The sequence below is a fragment of the Cetorhinus maximus genome, chromosome 3 (genome assembly GCF_964194155.1).
Source record: "Cetorhinus maximus chromosome 3, sCetMax3.hap1.1, whole genome shotgun sequence".
In the NCBI taxonomy this organism is placed as follows: domain Eukaryota; kingdom Metazoa; phylum Chordata; class Chondrichthyes; order Lamniformes; family Cetorhinidae; genus Cetorhinus; species Cetorhinus maximus.
In genome coordinates this window covers 17,934,020-17,961,099 of record NC_135881.1, presented here as the reverse complement: position 1 = coordinate 17,961,099, position 27,080 = coordinate 17,934,020, and the positions used below count along the sequence as shown (strand labels likewise).

The 27,080-nt window shown below is 46.8% G+C and overlaps 1 long non-coding RNA gene across 1 annotated transcript; it reads left to right on the top strand.

Moving 5' to 3' along the window:
* LOC144676425 (uncharacterized) lies at positions 1-26,845 on the top strand. Its single transcript, XR_013575330.1, has 3 exons — positions 1-61; positions 11,371-11,448; positions 26,743-26,845. It is a non-coding gene; the product is annotated as an uncharacterized LOC144676425 (long non-coding RNA).
* Positions 26,846-27,080: the final 235 nt, after the last annotated feature.

Below are 27,080 nucleotides of genomic sequence, written 5' to 3'. Positions count from 1 at the left end.
GTGTTCTAATGAAGGACTGTTGGACCATTTGTTCAAAAAGAATATAGTTGCAGAAACCAAGGTAAGATTTATTTTCACCTTTAAATGTAATTTATTTATTTATTTACCATGTGCATTGTCACAGAGCCAAACAATAGCCTTGTCAGTTGCCAAATGGAGTTCTTTAAGCCCGCCTTCAAGTCAGATGAGCAGACACTCCTTGACAATATGAGTCAGTGCTTGGACTGCACCACAGTTTCAGCCAGGATGGTCTTGGCGACCCTACTGATGTTGGGGTCTGCACAGAGACCTTGGCCAGTCTGGAAACAGTTTAAAAGGGCCCACTGTCACCTTGGGAGATCAAAGCCGGATGGGCGAGCAATGGGGTCTACAATGAGAGAGTGGTTTCTGGTGGATGTTTTCTCCTTCCATTCCTCCTGCCATAGATCCTCAGCTGTTGCTCCTCAGCATGGTAGGGTTAACCATATGGGCGGCCTGAGGGAAAGCATTCTGCTGGTGGGTTGAGGAGGTCATTGAATAAAGGCAGGCTTGGGTTGGAGTAGTACTTCTCCAGTAGCTTGTTAGTTCCAATTACCCTTCCAATATGACAGGGGACAATGTTGCTCAGGAGTGGGAGCCAGGGCAGGTGAATTGGTCAAAGAGTACCTGTGACGATGCACATTGTTGAGTTGAGTTGTACATCAGTAAGTTTGGTGAGGGCAGACTGATACCATATAGGGGCGCAGTATTCTGCAGTTGAATACAAAATGGCAAGAGCAAATGCCCTTAGGGTCTTGGCCTGTGATCCCATGAGGTACCGGCCAGTTTACTGAGGAGGTTGTTACGGGTATTAATTTTTTCTGCAGTCTTGATGAGGTGCTGTCTGTATGTGAGGGCTTGGTCAAGGATGATGCCTAAATAAACAGGGTGGGGAATCATGCTTCAGTCTCTGGCCATCCAGGGTAATGAACAGTTCCCTCTTAGTACTGGCATTGTGAATGTGCTAGAGATTGTTTTACTTGTTCTCAATTGTAGGCACCATGCCTTGCTGTAGTTGGCCAGCTTTGCAATAACATTGTTTAATGTGTCTTCCAGCTCAGGGAAAGACCGAGCCTGTATCCCAGAGCAGATATCATCTGTATAGATAAACTTCCGGGATCGGGTTGGGGTAGGTCGTTGGTGTACAAGTTGAACAAGGCTGGGGCTAAGACAGAGTCCTGGGGTAGCCCATTCATCTGTTTCCTCCAGGCTAGTTTTGTTACCCATATACACCCTGAACCATCTGTTCCAGAGTAGCAATTCAGTGGCATCACTAACCCACGGAGGGAGAACTCTTGATATTTTGACGGATAGGCCAATGTGCCAGACAGTATCACATGCTGGAGTGAGGGCAAGGAAAATGACTCCTGCTTTGAGATTCCTTTGAAAGCCATTTTCAATTAAAGTGGTTAATGCGAACACTTGATCACATGTGCTTCCTCCTTGTCAAATGCCTGCTTAGTCCTTACTCAGGATGTTCTCCACTTCTGGCTTGATCTACTGTAGGATTAGGCACTCTACTATCTTGAAGCACACTGATTGATAGGAGGGAAATTGGATGGTAGCTTGATGTTAATTTTGGGTCTTTGCCTGGTTTTGGCCTTTAACTTTAGGCATGTGCCAGGATTTTGGCAGCCTTCCCTCAGATATAACCCTTGTAAAGAATTGAGCTGGCCTAAGGGCCAGGGTGTTTTAGGAGAGGATGAGAACCTATGTCTACTTCGACAAATTATTAACAGGACAGACGTTAGTGGAAATTTGAGAATCAGGTTCAGAGAAAATGTATGTCTCATTGACTGTCCTCCCAATTTTCTAGTGGCCAGCAAGTCAAAAGCACCATGAATTGGGTACACTAACTTCCACACTTGATTTCCTAATCCACATTCCACGTCAAGAGCAGAGTCTCCAGAGTTTATTCCCAAATTCCATCTGGACAAAGATCTGAGATTAGCTCTTGATTGTTTTTGATCAATTGCAGCTATTTATTGTTTTTTTGTGCTCACTAAGGTGGGAAATGACAGTACTGCCATGTAATATTTGCCTTACATATAAATTATCCAGGTTTAGGAATTGAGGGAAGACTCACATTTTCTGGTGAAATGACAAAATTTGGGAAAGATTGTAAAAGGCTACAGGAGGATGTAGATAGATCAATAGGCAACAGATGCAGAAAAGCGTGAAGTGTACATTTTGGAATTATGGATAGGAAATGAAACTGCACCTTAAAAAATTAGCAGTCCCTCAAAGTGAGGAGGATGCTTAGCATGGAGTCCTCAAGTAGTGAGAGAGAAAACGAAAGGGGACGAGAAAGAGAGAAAGGCAGGAAGGAATAGAGGCGATGTCAGTGCAAGGTAAAAGAGGTAGAAAAGGGAAGGTAAAAGAGGTAGAAAAGGGAAGATAAAAGGCTAGGGGAGAAACACCATTAGCAGGGGAAAAAAAATCTTAAAATCCACATTCCACATCGGCAGTCAGTCATGTCAGTCAGTTAGTCAATCCATGGTCAATGAAGGGTTGAGCGCCTTCTTGAGCTTCCTTCTTGCTCTCACGGCTTTGGCCTTTGTCATCCGCCTTGCTTCAACACCTTGGTGAAGCAGGGCTTGCCGTCTTGGCGCTCCAGCGCACACTCTTCCTAGCTGTTGAGGTCAAAGCTGACCTTCAAGTAGGCTTTCAGGGTATCTTCAAATCATTTGCACTGGCCACCTTGTGATCTTTGACCAGTCACAAGCTGGGAATAGGGAGCGTGCTTTGGAAAGCGAGTGTTTGGCATGCTGATGCAGCGACCTGTCCAACGCAGTTGCCACGGAAGAATGGTCATCTCTATGCTCAGGATGTCTGCTTCCTGGAGGATGCTCGTGTTCATGGCGTGGTCCATCCAGGCGACATGTAAGATCCCGCATAGGCAGCACTGATGGTATGTCTTAAGTTTACTCAAGTGTCATTATTAGGTCACTCAGGTTTCACAGCTGTAGAGGAGGGTTGGGACGACGACTGCCTTGTAGCCTACAACCTTTATCCATCTCTAGGAGATGGCTACTGAAGACTCGACTGAGCAGCTTCCCAAAGGAGAAGTTCGCGCATTGGATCCTGTGTAGGATCTCCAAGTCTGACTGGGACATGTGGCTACTGAAATAGCGCAACTGGTTGAATGCCTCCAGTGGGTGACCTGCAACTGTGATGTTGGGGGCATTTGGTGCAAGCCCTGGTTTTGGCTGGAGGAGAGTTGCAGCCCTAGGGTTCGATACGTTGCTTTGAACAGGTGAAAGGTGGCCTGTAGGTCATCTTCTGTGTGCGCCAGGATAACATAGTCATCCACATAGAGGTCCATTATGGTCATATGCAAGACTTGCTTTCAGCTTCTGGAGGCTGAAAAGCTTCTTGTTGAACCTGCACTCAATTCAGACCCCAGGTGGGAGGGTATCCTTGACCATGCTTCTGTCCCTGGACGAAATTCACAAGCCATTACACAAGCCAAAAACAACAAAGCTGTCAGCCTGAATGGTATCCCAGCTGAGATATATAAGCTTAGCAGGGACTCAGTCTTGCAGAGCCTATCCTTACTTTTCCAGCAAATCTGGCATGAAGCGAGGCCCCCCAGAAGACCTAAGGGATGCCAAAGTTGTCGCAATCTTCAAGAAGGGAAACAGGGCTGAATGTGACAGCTACCGAGGCATAGTTTTACTCTCCACTGCAGGCAGGATCCTTGCCGAAATACTATCGGACCATCTACTTCCACTTGCAGAAATCCCAATGTGGATTCAGAGCATTGCAAGGCATGACAGATCCGATCTTTACCATTCGGCAGATCGAAGAGAAATGCGACCAGCAAAACCAAGCTCTCTATATGGCCTTCATTGACCTGATAAAGACCTTCGACTCAGTCAACCAGGAAGCTCTTTGAAAGAAAAACAAAAATTGCTAGAAAAGCTCAGCAGGCCTGACAGCATCTGTGGAGAGAAAGGCAGAGTTAACGTTTCGACTCTTCTTCAGAACTAAAGAGAAGTAAAAATGTGGTGAAATATATACTGTTTAAGGGGGGTAGGACAGTTGAAGCTGGATAGAAGGCCAGATAGAAGGTGGAGGCAAAGGAGAGATTGCAAAAGATGTCATAAACAAAAGGTCGAAGGGGTGTTGATGGTGGTGATACTGGCTAAAGGAGGTGCTAATGGTGACATTAAGAGTAGAAAGCAGGAAGAGCAAGTGACAGATGGCCCTAGTGGGGGTGGGGTGGGGTGGAGGGAGGGGACGATGTGGGAGAAAAGATCAAAATAGGCTAAAAGGTGGGGATAAAACAATGAATGGAAATAATTTTTTAAAATAATAATAATAGAAATAAGTGGGGGGAAAATATATATATATATAGAAATAAAAAAATAAAAATTTGAAAAAAGGGGATCAAAAAGGGGTGAGGATGGAGGAGCGAGTTCATGATCTGACGTTGTTGAACTCAATTTTAATTCCGGAAGGCTGTAAAGTGCCTAATCGGAAGATGAGTTGCTGTTCCTCCAGTTTCCGTTAAGCTTCACTGGAATATTGCAGCAGCCCAAGGACGGACATGTGGGCATGAGAGCAGGGTGGTGTGTTGAAATGGCAAGCGACAGGAAGGTCTGGGTCATGCTTGAGGACAGACGGAAGGTGTTCCGCAAAGTGGCCACCCAGTCTGCGTTTGATCTCTCCAATGTAGAGGAGACCGCATTGGGAGCAGTGAATGCAGTAGACCAAATTGAGGAAGTGCAAGTGACACACTGCTTCACTTGAAAGGAGTGTTTGGACCCTTGGATGATGAGGAGGGGGGAAGTAAAGGGGCATGTGTTGCACCTTCTGCGATTGCATAGTAAGGTGCCGTGGGAGGGGGTTGAGGTGTTGGGGGTGATGGAGGAGTGGACCAGGGTGTCCCGGAGGTAAAGATCCCTGCGGAATGCCGCCGGGAGGGTGAAGGGAAGATGTGTTTGGTGGTGGCATCATGCTGGAGTTGGCGGAAATGGCGGAGGATGATCCTTTGAATGTGGAGGCTGGTGGGGTGATAAGTGAGGACAAGGGGACCCTATCATGGTTCTGGGAGGGAGAGGAAGATGTGAGGGCGGATGCGTGGGAGATGGGCCGGACACGGTTGAGGGCCCTGTCAACCACCGTGGGTGGAAAACCTCGGTTAAGGACGAAGGAAGACATGTCAGAGGAACTGTTTTTGAAAGTGGCATCATTTGAACAGATCCGATGGAAGCGAAGGAACTGAGAGAATGGGATGGAGTCCTTACAGGAAGCAGGGTGCAAGGAGTTGTAGTTGAGGTAGCTGTGGGAGTCAGTGAGCTTGTAATGTTCATTGGTGTACAGCTTATCATCAGAAATTGAGACAGAGAGGTCAAGGGAGGGAAGTGTCAGTGATGGACCATATGAAAGTGATGGAGAGGTGGAAATTGGAAGCAAAATTAATAAATTTTTCCAGGTCCAGACGAGAGCATGAAGCGGCACCAAAATGGTCATCGATGTACTGGAGAAGGAGTTGTGGGAGGGGGCCTGAGTAGGACTGGAACAAGGAATGTTCCACATACCCCATAGAGAGACAGGCATAACAGGGGCCCATGTGGGTACCCATAGCCACACCTTTTATTTGGAGGAAGTGAGTCGAGTTTAAGGAGAAATCATTCAGTGAGAGAACAAGTTCAGCCAGATGGAGGAGAGTGGTGGTGAATGGGGATTGTTCGGGCCTCTGTTCAAGGAAGAAGCAGAGAGCTTTCAGACCATCCCGGTGGGGGATAGAGGCTTAGAGGGATTGGACGTCCATGGTGAAGAGGAGGCAGTTGGGGCCAGGGAACTGGAAATTGTTGATATGTTGTAGGGTATCAGAGGAATCGCAGATGTAGGTAGGAAGAGTCTGGACAAGGGGAGAGAGAACAGAGTCAAGATAAGAAGGAATGAGTTCCGTGGGTCAGGAACAGGCTGACACGATCGGCCTACCGGGACAGTCCTGTTTGTGGATTTTGGGAAGGAGGTAGAAGCGGGCTGTCCGTGGTTGGGAGACTATGAGGTTGGAAGCTGTGGAGGGAAGATCTCCAGAAATGAGGTCAGTGACAGTCCTGGAAACAATGGCTTGATGTTCGGTGGTGTTGTCATGGTCCATGGAGAAATGGATTCGAATTCATGGGACATTGGCACCAGTACTGGGGAAAGAGGGAGCTATTCCATTCGGATGGGCTCCACTTGAATCATGCCGGGACCAGTGTCCTGGTGAATCACATAACTAGGGTTGTAGATAGGGCTTTAAACTAAATAGTGGCGGGGAGGGTTCAGTTGCATGGAAGTGTAAAAAATCAAAGTTTAAGGAGAGGGTATGAGTGCAGGTTAGTGACAAGTTACCAAAAAGTGAAAGGAAGGGACAGAGTGTGTGAACACCATATTGCACCAAAGGATCATATAAAAGCAGAGAAAATTGACAATAGGGCAAACTTAAAGGCTTTGTATCTGAATGTGCGTAGCATTTGGAATAAAACTAATGAGTTAACAGCATAAATAGAGATAAATAGGTATGATTTGGTGGCGATTACTGAGACGTGGTTACAGGGAGAACAGGTTTGGAGTTGAATATCCAAGGGTACTCAGTGTTTCGGAAGGATAGGCAGGAAGGGAAAGGAGGTGATGTAGTTTTGTTAGTAAAAGAAGATATCAGTGCTATAGTGAGGAATGATATAGGCACTGGAAAGCAAGACGTAGAGTCAATCTGGGTAGAAATAAGAAATAGCAAGGGAAAGAAGTCCCTGGTGGGAGTAACCTATAGGTCCCCAAACAGTAGTTCAGCAATAGGGCACAGTATAAACCAGGAAATACTGGGAGCATGTAAGAAAGGCACAGCAATAACCATGGGTGTTTTTAATATGCATATAGACTGGACTAATCAAATTGGCAAGGGTAGCCTTGAGGGAGAGTTCATAGAGTGTATTAGAGATTGGTTCCTGGAGCAATATGTTGTGGAACCAATCAGGGAGCAGGCTATTCTGGATTTGGTTTTGTGTAATGAGATGGGATTAATTAATGATCTCATAGTAAAGGATCCTCTAGGGAAGATTGATCATAGCATGCTAGAATTTCAAGTTCAGTTTGAGAGCGAGAAACTTGAATCCCACACTAGTGTTCTGGAGTTAAACAAAGGTAACTACATAGGCATGAGAGCAGATTTGGCCCTAGTGGACTGGGCAGGAAGACTACAAGGTAGGACAGTTGATGAATAGTGGCAGATATATAAGGAGATATTCAATTCCTCCCAAGTAAAATATATTCCAGAGAGGAAGAAAGATGAAGAAGGAGAGGAGGAAAAAGCATCCACGGCTAAGCAAGAAAGTTAAAGACAACATAAAGGCAAAAACTAAGGCATACCAAATTCCAAAGGTCAGTGGCAGGCTGGAAGATTGGGAAACTTTTAAAGATCAACAAAGGGTTACTAAAAAAAAATAAAAACAGCAAAGGTCAATTATGAAAGAAAACAAGCACAAAATATAAAAACTGATAGCAAAAGCTTCTACAAGTATATAAAAGGAAAGAGAGGAGCTAAAGTGAATGTTGGTCCCTTGGAGGATGAGACTAGGGAGTTAATAGTGGGGAATGCAGAAATGGCAGAGATGCTTAATCAATATTTTGCCTCAGTTTTCACAGTGGAAGACACTAGCACCACCCCAATAGTAACAGGTAGTGCAGAGGGTACAGAGAAGGAGGAACTTAGAACAATCACCATCACCAGAGAAAAAGTACAGAGCAAACTAATGGGATTAAAGGGTGACAAGTCCCCAGGACCTGATGGCCTACATCCCAGGGTCTTAAAGGAAGTGACAGCGGAGATAGTGGATGCATTGACTATAATATTCCAAAATTCCCTGGATTTTGGAAAGGTTCCAGTGGATTGGAAAAATGCAAATATAACACCCTTATTCAAAAAGGGGGAGAGGCAGAAAGTAGGAAACTATAGACCAATTAGTTTAACGTCTGTCATTGGGAAATTGTTGGAATCCATTATTAAGGAAGTAGTAATGGGGCATTTGGAAAGTCAAAATGCAATCCATCAGAGTCAGCATGGTTTTATGAAGAGTAAATCGTGTTTGACTAATTTGCTAGAGTTCTTTGAAGATGTGACAAGCAAAGTGGATAATGGGCATCCTGTAGATGTAGTATATTTGGACTTCCAGAAGGCCTTTGATAAGGTGCCACACAAAAGATTAATACACAAGATAAGATCACATGGAGTTAGGGGTAATGTATTAGCTTGGATAGAAGATTGGCTAACCAACAGAAAGCAGAGAGTCGGGATAAATGGGTCTTTTTCTGGATGGCAAGCTGTAACGAGTGGGGTGCCACAGGATTCAGTCCTTGGGCCCCAACTATTTATAATCTATATTATGACTTGGATTCAGGGATAGAAGGTACTATAGCTAAATTTGCAGATGACACCAAAATAGGTGGGAAAGTAAGTTGCAATGAAATAAGAAACTTACAAATTGATATGGACAGGTTAGGTAAATGGACCAAAATTTGGCAGATGGAGTTTAACGTGGATAAGCGTGAGGTTATCCATTTTGGTCGGAAGAATAAAAAGGCAACTTATTATTTAAATGGAGAGAAACTTCAGAATGCTTCAGTGCAGAGGGATCTGGGTGTCCTCGTGCATGAATCGCTGAAAGCTAGTATGCAGGTACAACAGGTAATAGGGAAGGCAAATGGAATTTTGACATTTATTGCTGAAGAAATCGAGTATAAAAATAGGGAAGTGTTGTTGCAACTGTACAAGGCATTGGTGAGACCGCACCTGGAGTACTGTGCACAGTTTTGGCCTCCTTACTTGAGGAAGGATGTAGTTGCATTGGAGATGGTTCAGAGGAGGTTCACTAGATTGATTCCAGAGATGTGGGGCTTGTCTTATAAGGAGAGAGTGAGCAGTTTAGGCCTATACTCGCTAGAGTTTAGAAGGATGAGAGGAGATCTAATTGAGGTATATAAGATGCTAAAGGGGATAGACAAAGTAGACGTGGAGTGGATGTTTCGACTTGTGAGGCATTCTAGAACGAGAGGCCATAGTTTTAGGCTAAGGGGTGGTAGATTTAAATCAGAGATGAGGAGGAATTATTTTTCTCAAAGGGTCGTGAATCTGTGGAATTCACTACTTCAGAGTGCAGTGGATGCTGGGACGCTGAATAAATTTACGGAGGAGATAGACAGATTTTTAATTAGTAATGGGTTGAAAGGTTATGGGGAGAGGGCGGGAAATTGGAGTTGAGGCCGAAATGAGATCAGCCATGATCGTATTGAATTGGATCAGGCTCGAGGGGCTGAATTGCCTACTCCTGCTCCTAGTTCTTATGTTCTTATGATCGGATCCCTTATCATTATTGCTCTCCCACTCTTTTTTTCTCCACTATGTGCAGGTGAGAGACTCATGGTGCCATGGACTTGGCTCTTGCTGCATTCCCCTGAAAAACCATCTCCTCCATCAGTATCCAAAATGGAAAACCTGTTGGAGAGGAAGATGGACCCAGGAGACTCCTGCACTACCTGCCTCATGCTTTTATTCTATCTGGCGGTCACCAATTCCCTTTCTGCCTGTGCACTCTTTGCCTGTAGTGTGACCACCTCACTGTACGTGCTATCTCGTACATATCCAGACATAGCCAGTTTATCTCTAGAAATGGCTTCTCTTCCTTTGTCACACATTGTCACAAGTTTCACCAAAGTTTTTATTCTTGGTTATAAACAGCAGAAACTTGTGTTTATTTACTGCCTTGAGCATAGAAACTCAGTACATTAAATTTGGAACCCTCACCCCCATCTTTAAATCCCCCTATGGTTTCTCCCCACCCATCACCATATCTACGTCAGCCTTGTTTCTTCTCCCAAACATTATTTTCCCCTGAATCTGGACTTCTTTGCTTCACCCTCCCTTCGGCTGTATCCAACTAAAATCTTTTCAACTTGAAAGCTACTGGCAGACCATTTCTTTAACCAAGCTTTTAGTCACCCTCACCTTTCCCTTTCTAGCTTGGCATTTGTTTCCTTATGCCTTTTGTGAAGTATCCTGAAACATTTCTGTATATTAGAAGTGCTCTATAAATGCAAGTTGTTGATGGCTAATAAGCCTTCAAGGTCAGGCAGAGTTATGATAAGGTAAGTAGTGAAAGGTGAAAGCAAGAGGACACAAATTTAAGATAACCATGAAAAAAATGAATGGAGATGTGAGAAAAGATTTTCTTATACACAGGTTTTAGAACGCAGAATTGTCTGCCACAAATTGCAGCTGAATTTAAACCCATGAACTACTTTAAAGGGAACTTAATTGCTTGAAAAAGAAAGAATATTTAAGGATATGGGGAGGAAACAGAAGAGGAAAAATTAGGCTAGGTGACTTGTATGGAAAATATCAGCAGCACCGATTCAATGAGCCAAATAGACTGTTTTTATGCGATAAGATTTGGTGATTTTATTAGTAGATCTAGTGTTAGAATAAAGTTACAGAACAGAACAGATGCAGATTAAAGAGATCTCTATTTTTCCTATACACTGATATTCTTTAAGATTTGAAGAACATTCTATATTGCATCAGTGTAATATTCACCACACTACCACCCTTTTTGATTCTATAGTCATGTGCTCAATAGAAACAGGGCTGTGTTATCTGGTTGAGAGAGGTGGAAATTTTAATCCCAGAATATGCACTGTAGAGCCTTTTCTGGTCCTGAACTTTCTATGTTCCTTGTTCATCCGGATCCAAATGAAGATGCAACAGTGAGGGGATAGTGTGACAAGCCAATCTGTGTTTACTTGATAATCCTTCCTTCAAACCTGGTGGATCTGTACAGTACTGTCAGTTCTCAATCTAGGTGGCTTCCTTTAGTTGACCAGGAACCAGGAGAATTAGTTATTACAGGGTAAGAAAAATATTTGCCTGTTTGAAGAATTCAACTGAAATTCATCCAAGAATTCAATTGTGGAATGTTATACTCAATGTCCTGTAGACATACTTTTTCAAAGCCTCCTTTTTTATCTTTGGAGGTTGCGTGTTGTTAAATAATTGAAGACAATGAAAGTGCCCAATTTAACCAGTAATTTAAGACATTTTAATGAAAAAAGCAATAGGTCCATGATCTCTGTTCACTGATTGACTCTAAAATTTTATGTAATTTCCTTTTGTGTGTGTATTTTTTAAATTTTAAGGATTGACTTTTTAATATGCTTGTTGAGTTTGTGAGATTCAATTGGTGGCATGTCATAAATCACCACACATTAATTTATACAAGGAAATTTATCATCTTCAATCCATTACTCAATTAACAGTGATCAATATTTGACTGTATGTCTTTCATATTTTATTGTTTTGCCTAGGTTAGGTACTATATCCAGCAGATTTTGGAAGGGGTCCAGTATCTCCATGACAGCAATATACTACACCTTGACATAAAAGTAAGGCTTAATTCCTTTCAACATATTAAACCATTGATTACACTTTCATTTCACTGGGCAGAACCGTCTGTACTCGCTGGCGTCGGGCATGTTCGGTGGCATGAGTGGACAATATGGCGAGAAGGACAAAAATCAGTTTCATGACGTCATGAAATCAGTTTGCAATCATCCGCTCAGCCCGTCAATGACGGGCTGCATTCCTTGCCATCGGACATCAGGAACCTCATTGTAAAAATCAGCATATCATTATGAGGCTAGCCCACCAGACCCCACTCCTCCCCCTGCGCTGGATCGTCTGTCCACATCGGCGGGAAAACACACCGGTGCAGAACACCTCTTGACAACTGTGACGTGCAGAATTCGGGACCTAGCACCAAGGCCTTGCTCACGTCACGGACATCCGAGGAGCAGAAGATGCTGGAGCCTGACAGCAGTAGCACACTGGAGGAACGCCCATGACATACCGGGTGAATTGTCATGGACATGGCTCTGCTGCAAAACAGCTCGTGGAAGTTGGAAAGTCACTATTGATTCTCCTCTTAAATCTCCTCTGCACTGGAGAGGGTGCAAAGGAGATTTACCAGAATGCTGCCTGGGCTGGAGGCTCTGAGCTATGAGGAAAGATTGGATAGCCTGGTGTTGTTTTCCTTGGAGCAACGAAAGCTGAGAGGGAACCTGATAGGCATAGATAGGGTGGATAGGAAGGCACTTTTTCCATTAGTTGAGGGGTCAATAACCAGTTTGCATAGATTTAAGGTAAGAGGTAGAAGGCTAAGAGGGGAGTTGAGGAGAAACCTTTTCACCCAGAGGGTGGTGGGAGTCTGGAACTCACTGCCTGAAAGGGTGGTTGAGTCAGAAACTCTCATAACATTTAAGAAGTATTTAGATATTCACTTGCATTGACATAACCCCCAGGGTTATGGGCCAGGCACTGGAAAATGGGATTAGTGTAGTCAGATCTTTGTTGACCGGCATGGACACGATGGGCTGAATGGTCTCCTTCTGTGCTGTAGACGTCTATGATGCTCCCAACGGATGATGGTTGAGGGGGTGAGAGAGGAAGGTCCAGGATCGACTCAGAAAGGAAGGGGTGTCAGGGGTGTGAGGTTGGGAGGGGGGAATGAAGGTGTTGGGGGGGAGGTTGGGAGGGGGAAGGAAGTCTCGGGGGGAGGAAGGAGTGTGGAGAGGGGAGGAAGGGTGGAGGATGGAGTCAGGAACGGGGAAGGAGCAAAGCAGGAGGAAGAAGTGAGGGTGCCTGAGGGAGTCAGGAAGGGCGAAGGACTAAGCATGGGGGGAGTCTTGGGGGCGGTGGTAGGCCTAAGGCGGGGGATGGGGTTCCGGGGCAAGGTGTTCCGAGGGAAGGAGTTCTGAGGGGGAAGGGGTCCGGAGGAGGGGGAAGGGATTCTGGTGGTGGGGAAGGGTCATTAACAAGCGCAGAGAGAGGAGAAACTATTAAAAAGCACAAGAGGGAAAAGAGCACGGAGAGCAGCTGATTGGTGATAGGATTTGTGAGTATTTCTAGGCTTTAAAGTAAAAATACGTCTTTAGTTTGTGTTTAGGTCTCTAGCCTTTTTCTCTTTTTTTAAAAAATAGCTTGTTAAGTATAGGATAAAGACTGGTGTAAAAATTAATTACAATAAAGTGTAAAGAGCGGGGGATTCTTCAAGTGTAAAGAGCAGGGATACTAGAGTAATTAATTAATAAATTAAATAAAATACAATAGCAATGGCAGGACGAGTGATATGTTGCTGCTGGACACCAAGGAGATCCAGGGCAAACACATCTGTACCAAGTGTTTGCAGCTCGAGGAACTTCGGATCCAAGTTGAGGAGCTGGAGTCCGAGCTGCAGACATTGCACCACATCAGGGAGGGGGAAAGTTACCTGGACACTTTGCTCCAGGAGGCGGTCACACCTCTCAGATTAGGTAATTCAAATTTGGTCTGTGATCAGGGACAGGAGGGTGTGACTGCAGGTGAAGCAGGCATGGGGACCCTGGGGGTGGCGCTTGAAGAGCCTTGGCCCCTGCAAATGACCTACAGTTACGAGGTTCTTGCAAGCTGTGTGGACGAGAGTGGGGACTGCAGGGAGGATGAGTGAGCTGACCACAGCACTGTGGTACAGAGGGCCATTCAAGTGGGGGGAGGAAACAGGAACGTAGTAGTGGTAGGGGACAGTATAATTAGGAGGACAGATTTTATTCTCTGCAGCCGTGAGCATGAGTCCCAAAGGCTGTGTTGCCTGCCCGGTGCCAGGGTTAAGGACATCTCCTCAGGGCTGGAGAGGAACTTGGAGTAGCGGGGGGAGGGATCCAGTTGTCACCGTCCACATTGGCACCAACGACATTGATAGGACTAGAAAGGAAGTTCTGCTGGAAAAATTTGAACAGTTAAGAGCTAAATTAAAAAGCAGAACCTCCATGGTAATAATCTCGGGATTACTACCTAAGCCACAGGCAAACTGGCAGAGTGTAAATAAAGTCAAGGAGTTAAATGCCTGGCTTGAAGATTGATGTGGGAGGAATGGGTTTAATTTCATGGGGCACTGGCACCAGTACTGGGGTAGAAGGGAGCTGTTCCAGTGGGACAGGCTTCACTTGAACCGTGCTGGGACCAGTGTCCTGGTAAATCAAATAACTAGGGCTGTAGAGAGGGCTTTAAACTAAATAGTGGGTGGGGGTGGGGGGGGGGCGGTTCTGGAGAGGGGATATGTACGATTACAAAGCAAAAGGATATGGCAGTATTTCAGGGTAGTTATTTAGGTAATGATACCCAGAGTTTGAGAGGAAGGGACAGAGTGTATAAACAGTAAAAAAAACAGCAGCAAATAGGGTCGGGGGGAAAAAATGGTAAAAAGGCAAAATTAATGGCACTTTATTTAAATGCACGTTTTATTCGGAACAAAATAAATGAATTAACGGCGCAAGAAGTTAATGGGTATGATCTTATAGCCATTACAGAGACGTGTTTACAAGGAGATCAATGCTGGGAACTAAATATTCAGGAGTATGAGACTTTTTGAAAGGACAGGCAGGAAGGAAAGAGTGGCGGGGTAGCTTTGTTAGTACAAGATGGAATAAGTACGATAGCAAGAAATGACCTTGGATCAGAAGATGTAGAATCCATATGGGTGGAGGTAAGAAATAATAAGGGGAAGAAGACACTGGTGGGAGTAGTCTATAGGCCCCCTAACAGTATCTACACTGTAGGACAGAGAATAAATCAAGAGATAATGAGGGCATGTAAAAAAGGCAGTACATTAAACATGGGTGACTTTAATCTTCATGTAGATTAGTAAAATGAAATTGGCAGAGGTAGCCACGAGCAAGAATTCATAGAGTGTATTCAGTTTCCTAGAACAATATGTTGTGGATCCAACCAGGGATCAGGCTATTTTGGATCTCGTAATGTGTAATGAGGCAGGTTTAATAAATGATCTCAGAGTAAATCCCCTAGGAAACAGTGACCATAACATGGTTGAACTTAGCATTCAGTTTGAGAGTGAGAAACATGGATTGGAAACAAATGTGCTAAAGGAATGAGGTCAGAGTTGGCTGGAGTGGACTAGGAAAGCAGTTTAGCAGAAATGACAGTTGATGAACAATGACAGGCATTTAATTAAATAGTGACTCACAACAAAGATATATTCCAATGAGGAAGAAGGATTCTAGAAAGGGAATAAACCAACCATGGCTAACTGAGGAAGTTAAGGATAGTATCAAATTGAAAGAAAAAAATACAATGTGGCAAAGATTAGTGGTAAGCCAGAGGATTGGGAAAATTTTAAAAAACCAACAAAAGATGACCAGAAAAAATAAAGAGGGAGAAAATAAACATTGAGGGTAAACGAGCAAGTAATATAAAAACAGACAATAAAAGCTTCTTTAAATATATAAAAAGGAAGAGAGTGGCCAAAGTAAATATAGACCCCTAGAGAATGAGGCTGAGGAAATAATAATGGGGAACCAGGAAATGGCAGAGGAGTTGAATTAATACTTTGCGTCAGTCTTCACAGTAGAAGACTGCATTCCAAAAATACTAAATAATCAAGGGGCAACAGTGGGGGAGGAAATAAATATCACTAGAGAACAAGTACTGGGGAAATTAATAGGGCTAAAGGCCGTTAAGTCCCCTGGAGCTGATGGGTTGCATCCTAGGATATTAAAGGAAGTAGCTACACAAATAGTGGATGCATTGGTAGTAATCTTCCAAGAATCCTTAGATTCTGGAAAAGTCCCAGAGGATTGGAAAACTGCCAATGTCAAAAAGGGAGACAAAAAACAGGTAACTATAGAGCAGTTAGCTTAACATCTGTCATTGGGAAAATGTTGGAGTCTATTATAAAGGATGTAATAGCAGAGCGTTTAGGAATGCATAATATTATCAAGCAGAGTCAGCATGGCTTCATGAAGGGGAAATCATGCCTGATGAATTTATTAGAATTCTTTGAGGAGATAACAAGCAGGATAGCTAATGGGGAACCAGTAGATGTAATATATTTGGATTTCCAAAAGGCACTCGATAAGGTGCCACACGTAAGGCTACTTAATAAGAGCCCATGGTGTTAGGGGTAGTATATTAGCATGGATAGAGGATTGGCAAACTAATAGAAGATAGAGAGTTGGGATAAAGGGGGCATTTTCAGGATGGCAACCTGTAATTAGCGCAGTGCCACAAGGATCAGTGCTGGGGCCACAATTATTTACAATATATATTAATGACTTAGATGAGGGAGGTGAATGCACTATCGCCAAGTTTGCAGATAACACAACAATAGGTGGAAGGCAAATGGTGAGGATGACATTAAGAGTCTACAGGGGGATATAGACAGGTTACGTGAGTGGGCAAAAACTTGGAAGATGGAATATAATGTGGGAAAATTTGAGTTTATGCACTTTGGCAGGAAGAATAGAGGAGGTGAATATTATTTAAATGGAAAAACACTGCAGAAAGCTGCAAAACAGAGGGATTTGGGATTCCTCGTGCTTGAATCCCAAAAAGCTAACATGCAAGTTCAGCAGATAATAGGGAAGCCAAAAGTGGAGTTGAGGATTATCAGATTAACCATGGTCTCGCTGAATGGTGGAGCAGACTCGATGGGCCGAATAGCCCACTTCTGCTCCTACGTCTTATGCTCTTATGGTGGTATGAGTTCCAGGGGGGAAGGGGTTCTGGGGCGGGAAGGATCTGGATGGGGGAAGGAGTTCTGGGCAGGGAAGAGGTTCCGGGGCTAGGTAGGGGTTCCGGGGGAAAGGGGTCCTGAGAGAGGAACGGGTTCTCGAGGAGAAGGGGTCCAGAGGGCTGGGATGTCCAGGTGAACATGCAAGGGATGAGTCTAATGGGTCCATTACTGCCTCCTGGGGAGCGTACTGAGGGTGGACGTGGTATGAGGGAATGGTGAGAATGACCGAGGGCAGAGTGAGGTGGTAGGGTGGGAGGGTGAGGGTTGGACGGTAGCAGTAGAAGGGACGGTGTGAGCAGTTAGTGGGACTTGGAGGCAGACACATATCCTGGGGGTGCGAAGGAGGGGGGAGTTAATGTGGATGGGGGTGGGATTTTCAGGAAGGAAGGGAATGTGCCTGTTCACCATGACAGCCGCGAAGGAAAAGGGTTGTGGCTTTTCGTTAAAATTCATTCATGGGATGTGGGCTTCGCTGGCTGGGCCAGCATTTATTGCCCATCCCTGGTTGTCCATGAAAAGCAGGTGGTGAGCTGCCTTCTTCAACCGTTGCAGTCCAAGTGATATAGTACACCCACAGTGCTGTTATTAAGGGAGTTCTAGGATTTTCACCCAGCCACAGTGAAGGAACAGCGATATATTTCCAAGTCAGGATGGTGAATGACTTGGAGGGGAACTTCCAGGTGATGGTGTTCCTATCTATCTGGGCTCTTGTCCTCCTAGGTGGTAGTGGTTGTGGGTTTGGAAGGTGCTGTCGAAGAACCTTGGTGAATTCCTGCAGTGCTACATGTAGATGGTACACACTGCTGCTACTGTGCATCGGTGGTGGAAGGAGTGAATGCTTGTGGATGTGGTGCCAATCAAGCTGGCTGCTTTGTCCAGGACGGTGTCAAGCTTCTTGAGTGTTGTGGGAGCTGCTCTCATCCAGGCAAGTGGGGAGTATTCCATCACACCCCTGACGTGTCTTATAGGTGGTAGACCGCCTTTGGGGAGTCAGGAGGTGAATTACTCACCGCATGATTGCTAGCCTCTGACCTGCTCTTGTAGCCATAGTATTTATATGGCTGTTCCAGTTCAGTTTCTGGTCAATGGTAACCCCAGGATGTTGATAGCAGGGTATTTAGTGATGGCAATGCTATTGAATGTCAAGGGCGATGGTTAGATTCTCTCACGTTGGTGATGGTCATTGCCTGACACTTGGGTGGTGTGAATGTTATTTGCCACTTGCCAGCCCAAGCCTGGATATTGTCCAGGTCTTGCTGCATTTGGACATGGACTGCTTCAGTATTTGAGGAGTCACAACTGGTGTTGAACATTGTGCAAACATCAGCGAACATTCCCACTTCTGACCTTATGATGGAAGGAAGGTCATTGATGAAGCAGTTGAAGATGGTTGGGCTGAGGACACTACCATGAGGAACTCCTACAGTAAAGACCTGGAGCTGAGGTGACTGACCTCCAACAACCACAGCCATTTTCCTTTGTGCTGGGGATGACTCAAACCAGTGGAGAGTTTTTTAACTCCAGTTTTGCTAAGGCTCCTTGATGCCATACTTGGTCAAATGCTGCCTTGATGTCAAGTCTCTCTCACCTCACCTCGGGAATTCAGCTCTTTTGTCCACGTTTGAACCAAGGCTGTAAGGAGGTCAGGAGCTGAGTGGCCCTGGTGGAATGCAAACTGGGCAACAGTGAGCAGGTTATTGCTAAGCAAGTGCCACTTGATAGTACTGTTGATGACCCCTTCCATTACTTTACTGATGATTTAGAGGAGACTGGTGGGGCGGTAACTGGCCGGGTTGGATTTGTCCTGCTTTTTATGTACAGGGCATACCTGGACAATTTTCCACATAGCTGGGTAGATGCCAGTGTTGTAACTGTACTGGAACAGCTTGGCTAAGGGCACGGCAAGTTCTGGAGCACAAGCCTTCAGAAATATTGTCAGGGCCCATAGACTTTGCAGTATCCAGTGCCTTCAGCCGTTTCTTGATATCACGTGGAATGAATGGAATTGGCTGAAGACTGGCATCTGTGATGCTGGGGACCTGAGGAGGAGGCTGAGATGGTTCATCTACTCGGAACCTCTGCCTGAAGATTGTAACAAATAATTCAGCCTTATCTTATGCGCTGATGTGCTGGGCTCCTCCATCATTAAGGATGGGGGTATTTGCGGAGCATCCTCCTCCATTGAGTTGTTTAATTGTCCACCACCATTCACGACTGCTTGTGGCGGGACTGCAGAGCTTAGATCTGCCACACACACGCCGCCACACACACGCTTCTCCCTCTAGAATCCCTCGTGGGCCAGCTGCTCCCTCAGCAGTGACAGAGGATGAGGTTGAGGGGCACACAGACAAAGGGGACTCAGAGGGAGTGGGCATCCTCTGAGATTCCTGAGTGGATGACCCCGAGATGTCCAGCCCTCCTGCTCCTTTCGGGTGCCCGAGGGCCCTGACCAGACTCATTGCGTGGCATGAGCACCCGGAGGGATGTTGAGGTGCCCCGTTTCCCCACGTTGCCACTGCAGGAAATCACCCATGGCACCTGCGGTAGAGTGCAGGTTGGCACTCATCTCTGCATCCTGCTGAACCAGGGTCTCCAATACACCCGCCATCCTCCTCATGAGATCTCCATATGTGCACATGTGGGCGCCACTTCATCAGAGAGCAGGCGGAGGCATCCTCTGACTCGTGAGCCATTCTGTTGAGGGCTTCCAACTGCTCTACGTGATTTCCCCCCCACCTTGTCCAGGATGACTTGGAAGGCCTAACCCAGAGGTCCACCATCTGACCCGGACCTCACTTGGCAGCAGAGTCAAAAGTAGGAGAGAGAACACTCACAGTTGTGTTGAGAGAGGGATGATGTGGTGCAGGATCCTCGGTTGGTTATTTGCCGCCGATCTCACCTCTGCCACAGGCACGGCCCACATCTTCACCAGTCAGTGCGATGGCACACTCCTCAAAGTGATTGAGGGGCCTAATGTGCGCCACTCCACCCCCGGTCTGGGACCTCTCCCTGCTGATGTGAGCAGGCTTCTCCTGCATGGATGGGATGAGGACACGAGCTCGAGAGGATATGAGCCTGATGGAGATGCGAGGATGTGTGTGAGAGTTAGTGATTTTGTCCCTTGAGGTGTGAGATCCCTATGGATGTGTGATAGGTTTGTGAGTGTGTGAGTTGAGAGTGGTGAAAAGAGTGAGTTACCTTGGCGGAACGGATGAGACCATTCATCCTGTAGCCGCACTGTGGCTGTCCTTGTTTGTAGGACATTGGCACTGACCACTGCTGCCACCGCCTCCCATGCTGGACTGGTGATGGAGCTAACCATTCTGTCCCCAGGGCGGGGTAAAGGCCATCACAGCGGGCCTCCACGGCATTCAAAAGGTGCTCGAGGGACAGGTCACTAAACCTGGGGGCTGCAGTCTTCTTGCCTTTTGGGGTCATATCTTCCATGCAGCAGTCGTGGGGTGAAAGAACTGAGAGGTGTCCGTGCGGCTGGACTTTAAATATGGCACCTGCGTGTTGAAACGACAAGGTGATGGCGTGGCAGGCAAAGAGAGCCCGCCCGCTATGGAAGAGGTGTGTTTCCCATGAATGCATAATTAATGTGGTTGCTTTGGGACAATAAAGCGTGAAAAGCCGCCATTGTGGACAGACAGCAGGTAAAATGTTGTTTTACCCGTCCACTACCGCACTTAGTGCAAACTTGGGACGATTCCACCAACAGTTTTTCTCAAGGGGTTCCATGTTTTCATTTGTGCTGTAACTACAGTAAATGAGAGAATATCTCGAATCAGCAGTAACATAGAAACATAGAAACTAGGAGCAGAAGTAGGCCATATGGCCCTTCTAGCCTGCTCAACCATTCATTTTGATCATGGCTGATCATCCAACTCAATAGCCTGCTCCCACTTTCTCCCCATATCCTTTGATCCCTTTTGCCCCAAGAGTTATATCTAACTCCTTCTTGAAAACATACAATGTTTTGGCCTCAACTACTTTCTGTGGTAGCGAATTCCACAGGCTCACCACTCTCTGGGTGAAGAAATTTCTCCTCATCTCAGCCCTAAATGGTCTACCCCGTATCCTCAGACTGTGACCCCTGGTTCTGGACTCCCCCACCATCGGGAACATCCTTCCTGCATCTACCCTGTCTAGTCCTGTTAGAATTTTAAAGGCTTCTATGAGATCCCCCTTCATTCTTCTGAACTCCAGCGAATATAATCCTAACCAACTCAATCCCCCCTCATATGTCAGTCCCGCCATCCCAGGAATCAATCTGGTAAACCTTCGCTGCGCTCCCTCTATAGCAAGAACATCCTCCCTCAGATAAGGAGACCAAAACTGCACACAATATTCCAAGTGTGGCCTCACCAAGGCCCTGTATAATTGCAGCAAGACATCCCTGCTCATGTACTCAAATCCTGTCACTATGAAGGCCAACATACCATTTGCCTTCTTTACCACCTGCTGCACCTGCATGCTTACCTTCAGCAACTGGTGTACGAGGACACCCAGGTCTCATTGCACATCCCCCCTCTCTCAATTTATAGCCATTCAGATAATAATCTGCCTTCCTGTTTTTGCTACCAAAGTGGATATGCTCACATTTATCCACATTATACTGCATCTGCCATGCATTTGCCCATTCACTCAGCTTGTCCAAATCACACTGAAGCATCTCTGCATCCTCCTCACAGCTCACCCTTCCACCCAGCGTGTGTCATTTGCAAATAATTTGGAGATATTACATTTAGTTCCTTCATCCAAATCATTAATATATATTGTGAATAGCTGGGGGCCCAGCACCGATCCCTGCGGTAACCCACTAGTCACTGCCTGCCATTCGGAAAAAGACCCGTTTATTCCTACTCTTTGTTTCCTGTCTGCTAACCAGTTTTCTATCCATCTCAATACACTACCCCCAATCCCATGCGCTTTAATTTTACATGCTAATCTTTTATGTGGGACTTTGTCGAAAGCCTTCTGAACGTCCAAATAAACCACGTCCACTGGCTCCCCCTCATCAACTCTACTAGTTACGTTCTCAAAAAACTCCAGTAGATTTGTCAAGCATGATTTCCCTTTCGTAAATCCATGCTGATTGCTAATAATTTCTTCATTCAGTTTTAGTGGAGTTTCCAGCAGTACCGATGATGAAAGGAGATGAAAGACGCAATTTTAAGCATATGTCCAAACTGAGCCTGAGTCAGCGTTGCGTCCACTGCGCCCGCTCAAAACAGTTAGCAGGAGGGCCGCAGCAATAAAAAGTAACAGCAGCTCCCCAACCCAGGCAGCCTTAAAGCAGTGACTTCATGAGCCAGCCAAGTCAGAAGCCTGCACTAAATGGGGGATGGGGAGAGCATTGGGGGACCCTATCTTTGGCTGATAGCAGAAGGTGGCATTTTGTGTGGCCCGAAGGAGCATTCCCACTCCCCCTGTCCCATCCAAAAGCTTGTGTTTAAAACAGTCTCTGATCATTTTTTTTTAAGGACTGTCGATTACACTGCTCACCACCTAGTGCAAATGTAGCCCTACAACCTGAGCAGGATCCTATCCTGTATATGGAAGCAGCTTCCAATCTGTTTTGCTCAGGAGTGCGAAGCATCAACTTACAGGCCTGCCTGTATATTATATCAGTGATCCTTCCATATTCAACAGGAAGGGTACCATTTTCAACCAATGGATACCTCATAAAGGGGCCTGCCAGCGACTGAATTCTGAGTTCTGAATTGGGTTATAATGCTGAGCACGGTTTACAGCTCCAAAGGTCAGTATAGATCTTAACACGTTGCAACTCACTTGCAGTTAAAGATTACATGCAGTGTTATTTACATGTGAGACACCAGTTGTTCGCCACTGGCTTTTTCTGTCTTTTTACATCAATGCGAAAGCTGTTATTCACATCAATTTAATTAGTCTTTTGCAGAATCGTCCCATATTTGCAAGAAGTGCAGTAGCAGGGGGGAAAAAGTTTTACCCGCTGGCTGCAATGGCGGGTTTTCATGTAATGTTGTCCCGTTCCCAGCGTGTCCCGCCTCACTCATAATGTATTCACGGGAAACAGGCTGGATCGCTGCTCGGATTTACCCGCTCCGCCATGACCTCAGTGCTTCCTTGTTCTGGGCGCCATATTTAAAGCGCGCCACAGCGCATGCCTACTTCATTCCTACAGACCAGGACTGCTCCAGGTGACAGATGACCCCAAAAGCAAAGAAGATGGTAGTCCTCAAATTTAGTGACACCTTTCTGGAGTGCCTGCTGGACGCAGTGGAAGGCACTGCAATCTCTTACCCCATTCTGACCACAGAAGGTCCACTAGAGTCACCAATGTGGCCTGGAACGCAGTGGCAGCGGTAGTCAGTGCGCCCAGAGCACAGAGGAGGTTAGCCATCCAGTGCTGGAAGAGGATGAATGCTCTCATCCGTTCCACCAGGGCAAGTCAACCACCTCATCACTCTCAACTTACACACCCACAGGGATCTTACACCTCAAGGGACAACATGACTAACTCTCACACACACCCTCACATCTCCATTAGGCTCATATCTCCTGACAGGGTGGATGTGGAGAGGATGTTTCCTCTTGTGGGAGAATCTAGAACTAGGGGTTGCTGTTTAAAAATAAGGGGTCGGCAACACTCTCTCCGTCTGTTTTCATGCAGGAGAAGCTGGCTCACAACAGCAGGGACAGGTCCCAGACTGGGGGTGGAGTAGCCCACATTAGGCCCCTCACTCACTTTGAGGAGCGTGCCATCGTGCTGACTGGTGAAGGCGTGAACCATGCCTGCAGCGACAGTGAGATTGGTGGCGAACACCCACGTGAGGATCCTGCACCACATCATCCCTCTCTCAAAGCAAATGTGAATGCTCTCTCTTCTGTTTTTGACTCTGCTGCCATGCATTAATTATCTCTACTTTGGTTCACAGGGAGCTCTGCCAAGCGACCGATGCCCTCAGTCAGCCAGTCCCTCAGCTCCATCCATGTCCTCACCTCCAGCCAAGAGGACACCTCCTCCATTGAAGAGCTGGAAATAAGCAGCCTGGAAGACCCGTCATAGCACTTACCCACACCCTCCACCAGTGCAGAGACACACACCTCAGTGGGCCCTAGATCTAGAGAGCAGGCTCAGATTCACAATCTGGTGGTCATCGCATGGACATGTGTCCGCAACAGGAGGAGGCAGAGTCAACTGAGCTCCCGGAACTCGGAGAACTGCTGGGGAAGAAGCATCTGCGAGGTCTGAGTCAGATGACAAGCTTCTGGATTCGGCCTTCCAACTCATCATGGAGAGTCAGCAGAAGGCGCAGGAACATCGCGCAGGGCTGTTGGAAGCCCTCAACAAAGTGGTACGCGAGTCGGAATGCATCCACCTGCTGTCTGATGTTGGTGCCTACATGTGCAGGTATGGAGGTCTCCATGGGAAGCATGGCAGATGCCATGGAGACCCTGATCCAGGAGAACACAGAGATGTGCGCAAACCTGCACTGCATCGCAGTAGCCATGGCTCGGTTCCTGCGGTGGCAACCTCCAGGTGCTCCTTACCCTCAAGGAGTCAGGCCGGTGTCTTCGGGCACTCAAAGAGAGGAGGAGCAGTGGCTGGACACCCCTGGGTCATCCGCTCAGGAACCTGAGGCTGTCTGCTCCCTCTGAGTCCCCTTTTCCTGTGACCCTCTGTCACCGCAGAGTGATTAGCTGGCCCACAGGAAGACAGCCAAAGCAAGCCAGGGTGCACAAGGTCTTGCCTCTCCAGAGGACGCATGCTGAAGTCACCAGAGGTAGCAGAGCAAACCATTGCCCAGGCTGTCTCCACCCCTGCCTCGGATGTCAGGGCAGCACCTAGAAGAAGTGGTAAGCCTAGAAAAGTTAAGAAATTCTGATAACAACTGATCGCATGAGTGAACACATTTTGTCACTTTCACTGAATAATGTGTAATGTTATCTTTCAGCTTCATTGACAGGCTTTGTGAGTCCTCACACTGCATGCCCCCCTCCCTGCCCACTGGCAGTTCAGCTGCACGCAGCCAGACGACAACTGATTGTGGAGGGAGAAATGTATGTGTGGCGGGGCCTTTCAGAGCCTCATGCAAGCACCCTCCCACGCACGCGGAGCCTTCATCAAACACACTCATCTCGCTGTCCTGAGCATCTTCATTGCATTTTCAGTTGTCCATCTGAGCTGACCTGCATCTCCACCCACCCACTGATTGCACTCCCTTGCAGCACCTGTGCCCGTCCAACACAAGGCTCTGCTCACTTTTGGTTTCGACAGCCATGGTCATAGTCAGATTTTTGCTCAGCTCCCCTGTTCTTTCCATCCCCCAGTCACCCATGTCCTTCCCCCCATCATTGCTGAACCCCTGGCATCACCTTCCACTTCCCACCGTCACCTACCAACCCAAACTCTCGTCTTTCCAGGATGTCCAGGTGAACGTGCACGTTCCCCACCTTCCTCAGAATCCTACCCCCATCCACATTGAACCTTCCCAACCTCCTCCTTCCCACTCCCAAGGTCCGTGTCTGCCTCTGAGTCCCCACAAACCACCCTCGCCATCCTTCACCATTCCCTTCTACCATGTCCACCCTCTGTTCGCTCCCTAGGAGGCAGGCATTGACTCCACAGACCCCTCGCACGTTCACCCGGACATCCCCCACCCCTTGCTCCCTCCTCTACCCTTGTCCTTCCTCCCCCTGGACTCCTTCCCCCCCTCCAAACTCCTTTCCCCCTCTGAACTCCTTCCTCCCCCAGACACCTTCCTCCCTCCCAGACACCCTCTTCCCCTGGACTCCTTACCCCCACCGAACTCCTTCCCCCCCAAACTCGCTCCTGCCTCCCTGGACATCTTCCTCCCTGAGGACTCCTTCCCCCCTCCGAACTCCTTCCCTTACACCTTCCTCCCGCCTTACACCTACCTCCCCCCTCCCAACCTCACCCCTCCTGACAACTTCGTTCCCCCCAGCCTAACCCCCTGCCCCTCCCCCAGCACACCTTCCTCTCCAAGTAACACCTAGATCTTCCTCTCCCACCCCTCAGCCCCACAGGTACACCTTCCTCTCCCACTCACAGCTGGACCTTCCTCTAACCCCGATCCCCCCCCTTGCCGATCATCCCTAGCAGCCCATGGCCAAGAGTGTGATCTTCTGAAGCAGACCTGAGACATCAACAGAGACCTCCCACCTTCCGTGAGCTGCTTTGCAGCGGAGCCATGTCCATGAGAATCCACCCAGCATGCAATGCACATGTTCCTTCAGGGCCCGGTAGCTGTAGGACTCCAGCATCTGCTCCTTGGATGTCTGCAATTTGAGCCAAGGCCCTAATGGTAAGTCCCGACTTCTGCACATCACACTTGCCCAGATGTGTTCTGGGCTAGCGTGTTTTCCTGCCGGCGTAACAGTAAATCTGGCGTGGGGGGACGATTCCCATCGCACCTTACTTTGCATCCCATTAGCAGATTGCAAAGTGGGTTCACACCGTCCTCCAGTGGAATTCGCGGTCCGCCAAGGCAGACACCATCGGATGATCCCACTGTGCTTTCACACCAGCGTGAAACCGATTTTTGGCCTTCTCGTCATATTGTCCCCCACCCACCCGCCAGGATGCCCGACGCCAACTGGGCCAGAAAATTCCGGCCAATGCTATGGGTAATTTATGGTTTGCAAAGCCGCATGTTCGTGTTGCTAATGTTAGCATAGTGACAATGTCACCAAGGAAGTAGCCAGGTTTTTAAAATCAAAGACAGGGTGGGTTCAGTAGTTTCCAAATTAAATCTGGCCTCTGATGTTTAATAAACCACATATGCTGAGGATGCTACTTTTTAGGTCCGCAGCATTGTTTTCTAGTCCTTTTCCAGGATCTCAAAACTGTAGAAAGCTTCACCTCCTTCCCTCTTACACCTGGCAGACTTTTTAAAACACAAATTTAGTGTCTTCTAAAGAGTGCTTCTTGACTTATCCTCAGTCTTACTTTTCCAACCTTGGTTATGGCCCCTTCTGTAGACTTTGGCCTTAGCCTCTGTTTCCATATAAAAAAAGACAGGAGAAATGCACAGTCTACTGTGAGGAGTTACAGTGCAGTTTATTGCTGACAGGCTTGTAATGTAATTTTTTTTTCTTTAATTAGCCAGCTAACATTCTAATGGTGCATCCAGAAAGGGACGATATTAAGATATGTGATTTTGGATTTGCGCAAGAATTCTCACCAGTCCTGCCGCAGTTTAGCAAGTATGGCTGCCCGGAGTTTGTGGCCCCTGAGATTGTTTCCCAGGATCCGATTTCAACTGCCACTGATATATGGTAAGGCACTAGAGTGTTGGAAAATCGAGAAAGCGAATGTAGAGGCTCACTGTTTCAGACATCTTAGGTTCTGGGTGTTGTTTTTACATAAAGGACAACTCTATCTTCTTTGTAATTATGGATAAGAGTACCACAGCTGAGCTAGGTGAGCGATTCATAACAGGA